Source organism: Hirundo rustica, chromosome 3, assembly GCF_015227805.2.
Source record: "Hirundo rustica isolate bHirRus1 chromosome 3, bHirRus1.pri.v3, whole genome shotgun sequence".
Lineage (NCBI taxonomy): Eukaryota > Metazoa > Chordata > Aves > Passeriformes > Hirundinidae > Hirundo > Hirundo rustica.
Genome location: NC_053452.1, coordinates 8,819,614 through 8,824,422, shown reverse-complemented (window position 1 = coordinate 8,824,422; position 4,809 = coordinate 8,819,614).

The following is a 4,809-nucleotide window of genomic DNA, read 5'->3' as shown; positions in this document are numbered from 1 at the left end:
AAATGTCAATATGTGGAAAAAGATGAATAATAAAATGCAATAGATAGCATTTGTTACACATGCCATTTGTAAGTTCCTTGTAAAAGAGATCCCAGGGAAAGAGCTGATGGTAATGCAATGTTGAAGTTATGAAGCTCTCAGAGGAAAGAAATGCCAGAGTCCAGCGGTTTATCGTAATTCTGCTGCCTTCTGCACATGCATTATTGTCACACAGGCTTTAACTAGAGGACCACAGCTTATTTCTCCACTGAAACAATGTGTTTTCCAAACTGGAAAAAATTTGGATGCTGCACTATGCAGGAGCTATTGATGTCCTTCGGAATTCTACCTCATGCCTAGAAAATCTCGAGATGTGTTTTTAAGTTGTTCATGACTGCGCTGCAATGGAGGGACTGTAACTGTAGCAAAAGAAGTCATCATAGTCACTGGTCTAAAGGCTGAAAAGTGTTCTCATTAGTGACACTAATTCTATCTTCATCACTCATTTGAGGCAGAATTCTTTAAAGTCTTCCCCCATCGTTGGGGGAAGGAGTGGTACAAGGAGGAATGAAATGGGATGTCAGGGGCAAGAGGAGGTGCTGGGGGCTGGAAGGCACAACTATAATCAAGTAAATAATTAACCAGAACCACTCTGACAGGGTCTAGAAATCCGTGACAGGTGATTTCACAGTCTCTACAAGTAACTATTACTCAACTTTTGAATATCTTTTTGACCTCTCAGCTGAATTTCTTTTGTTTTTATAATGTAGTCCTTCACTCTTGACCTGTCCTTGGGGGAGGAAGAGAACAAATGATTGACTTCTCTCTGACCTCTCCAACTTGTCTCATCCTTTTCCTTCTCTCTACTCTCTAAATCTTCTGATTTTTTTTTTTTTTTTTTTTTTTTTTTTAAGCAGTTGTTCTGTTGCATGTATCCATTTCTTAATCTCTCGTTTGTATCACAGAAGTTATACTCAGGTCTACAGACTGAACTAAATGTTCCCAAACTCTTCTCTATCTCTTAAAAATCAGCTTTCTGGTCTCCTGGAGTTCCATCTGTGTTCCCAGTGAGCACTCTAGAGATATCCAGGAATGGCTCAGTGTCCTTCACTCGCTTTGTAAGTGCTCTGAAGTTATCATATGTGGCTGATCTGGATGTGTTTAACTATTCCAAATATTTTTTAACATGTTTTCTTTCCATAGTCTGGACTGTGCACTTACTCTGCTCTTAAGTTCAGCTTTAAGTATCTGATCTCAATTAACCTCCTTTAAAAACTGAAGCAGGAAAGGCCATGTTTAAGCCTTCTAGATGTTATCGATAATCAGGAAAAGCATCACAGATGCCCTCTCCTATTAAGCAGTTTACTATCAACAGCCTGAGAAGGCAAACATGGAAATGTCTTGGAACATTTAGAGGAAAAGATTCTGCTACTGTGGTGTTGGGGGGGTTATGCTGCCAGAAAGCTCAAATATTTGTGGATTACTCAATGTGAGAGCAGATGACTGAGCTGAAATCACAGCCTCCTGCCTTTAACAGCAGCAGGAAACATTTTGTTGTGCTACTTCCCTGGGTGCTCTCTAATGACAGAAAAATTGCACGTTTCTGTCTGGTGAAATTCAGTCAGAATCCTTGGTAGCTGGACAGAAATCAGGCTGGACAGAGCTGTTTAACATGGTTTGCATTACACATGAGCTGCAGATGCTGCCTTGAGGAGAGTATGCACGCGGAATATTTTGTCTAATTAACTCCAGTCTGTGTCACCGAGAGGTTTCTAATCTTTGTCCTCAAACTTAACATCTTAAAACGTACACAAGGCTTCTCCCGTTCATGTACCTTTTCTTATTCAGTTATAGAAGGATTTTGAGAAACAACAAAGTGCAAATGACAATGTTTAAACTGAAGAAAAGGAGTGTAAGGTCAGTCCAGTGCTGACTAGTGAAGAGGAACTGGAATTTGGTGGTTCCACTGCTTCCGTAACCAAGAGGATAAATGCAATTACTGTTTGGAGCTGCAGTGAATTTGTATCTGCACTCTGAATATCATCCCTTTAGGAGGCCTGCTGCTAAACAGGTCTCTCCAGGCTCTGCTGTGGAGAATCTACATGTGAATTCTTCAGTGCAATTAGAAAGAAAAACAATTGTTTTCATCGCTCAGAGAGGATTGCCAAATTCTGATGCGTTTTCTGGATTTCAGAATGAACTGTGCTTATACTTTTGGCATCCCTCTAGGATGGAGCACAGAGGTGACCCAAAGCTGGCTTCAGAGTGGTCAGTCCTCCACCTTCACTCCCAGTGCCTGCCTTGGCTAGTGGCCAAGCGTGTTTGGACAGCACTGGTGAGAACCATGGTGAATTTTATCCCTTCTTGGTGAGGTACATGAAGTATTCATGCTTCCCATCTTTGCTACAACTAAGCACTGGGAAGTCTTTAAAGCTTCTGTCTTTCCATGAATTCCATGAGGTAGGAAGTGTCAGTTGCTTGGAAAATGGGGAGATAGTTTCTCTGTGCTCTAACTTCTGTCGGGACATTGTGACAGAGGAAAAGATTGATCCTGGATTTCAACAGCCCAAGTGTTTTCTGTAGCTTCTAATCTTTCTTTAAACACTGACATTAAAAGCTGCCTTAGGAGCATTTCAGAGGATGCTTGGAAGTGGAGTCCCTCCCTGCGTCCAGAAGTTTTATCCTGGATCCAAGTACATTGTTGTCAGTATTGATGAAGCATTTCACAATGAAACCCTGTTTAAAAAGAGAAAACCAAACTAGCTCCTATTTGTTACAGGAGATTAGTGTTGCTCTGGACAACCCTTACCTTGCCCTCTGACTGGCCCTTGGAGCTCTGGCTTGCAAGTTGGTGAATAACCTCTGGTCCTGCTGGGTACTCTAATCTGGTTGTCACAGCTTTCCTTAGCAGCCTGTACAATGCTCCCATGGGTCTTGAGCATTGTGAGATTGGTGGCAAAATTGTGATGTGGAGCTAGAACTAAGGAAAGCATTCTCGAAAAGCCCTAGAAGCTTGCCTGGTTTCATGGTTCATTAGAAACTTTAAACTCTTGCCATGCATGTTGAAAGATTTGTTTAAGTCAATGAAGTCTTTTGAGCGAACCTCATCATGCAAAATTGGTGGTTCCTCTGAGAATCCAGAAGAACATTACCAGTTTCAAGCAGCTTTTGCTCTGAGATTTCCTTGATTCATTTGGAGCTGACACAGTAGAGCTGTGGAGCAACATGAGAAAAAATACTTAAATGATCTACAAAGCAAAACCACAGAATTTTGTGAAGTTATCATTAGAGCTGTGTTGAAAACTAGATGGTTTTTTGAAAGGAGCAGGGAAATATGACACTAAGGTCTGCAAAACTGCCTTACTTTGATTGCCACAGAAAGAAGCTCAAAGCCTGGAAACTTCACCAACTGCTAAGTCTCATCAGAGAAATTGGACCAGCCACTATTCCTGCAGCTACATGTGCAGCCTCCCAGTCTTGTGGCAGACTCCTTGTGAAGACATAAGCAATTGGAACAGTCCTGTCTTGGAAGGCTGAATGGGCACAGAAGAGATTTTTCAAGAGCTTTGTTACATAAAATTTATTGAAAATCATTTGTATCTTTAATCTGCTTTGAGAATCTTAGCTGTGGGAAGCTGATAATATCTGATATTTAAAAATGAGAGTGGTTGAGAAAATTTGGGATTAAAATTGACTTTATCTACAAACAGATCTGAGGCATTTTCTTTGGATCCTCCCTTATAAGCTGTGCCTGCAGTACTCCTAATGCTGTAATTTCAAATATTTCAGCGACTGCCTTCTGAAGGCTTTCCATAGACTCTAATTCTGGTACTTCTGTGGGCATTGTTTGTTTGTTTTAAATTTGACTGTTTCAGTGTCCTTATGTTCCTGTTGGGCAGGTCTGCCTGACCAGATGTTCATACTGAATGACTTGAAGATTCCCAAGGTGCCTGCGCTGTTCTTTTCCTTGCTTCTTTTCCAGTTGAGAGCTTTCATCAAACCAGAGGTGACTGCAGATACAGGAGCACAGGAATGTGAGGCAACTGAATTACAACACCTGTAATATTGGAGTGGCTTTTTCAAATGGGTGTACTGCTGACTTTGGCTTTTGTTCTTCATCCAGAAAAAAATTACCTTTTCTGTGGAGAAAGCCCATCTTTCAGCTTGCTGTACCTCAGCAGATGCATGTGGAAAGGTGTTTTACTCTGGACATGATTCTTAGCCACAGGAATGGTGAGCATTTCTTCAATTGGTTATCATTTCTCTCAGAATTGTCTGGTGTCACCTCTTGCCTTCAGTGCTTGAAACCAAGACAAGCTTGTGAAAACAGCTGCCACTGTTTTCTGAATTTGTAGGGGAAACACACCTCTTAGGATTCCATCTAGAATTTGGACCCACAGGATTTAATTCTCATCTGGCCAATTTCTCCCCTGAATTAATGCCCACCAGCCAGGGAAGTCAATCAGAGCACACCTGAGCTCCAGGTATCCCACTCCATGCTCAGAGTGCTTGGCTTCCACCATCACTGGATATGGCAGAAGCACAACCTCCACATAAAAAGCCCTTCCCAATATCACCAGAGCAAGGGGACCACAGCCTTAAAATCCAAATTAAATGAACCTAATTTCCTCTGAGATGTTAACGTGCCGCACTGATTTCAAGTTAATCAAAACAGATGTTTTCAAAATGCATCAAACAGGATGTAGAAAATTTGGCTATTTAATGCAGATTCAAAGCAAATTCCTTACAACCACCACGGAAACCATGGCTGTTTGCTCAGGCCTGCGGAATGAGGCTGTGCTGTGCTTTTTAAGTGCCACTTGCTGCCTC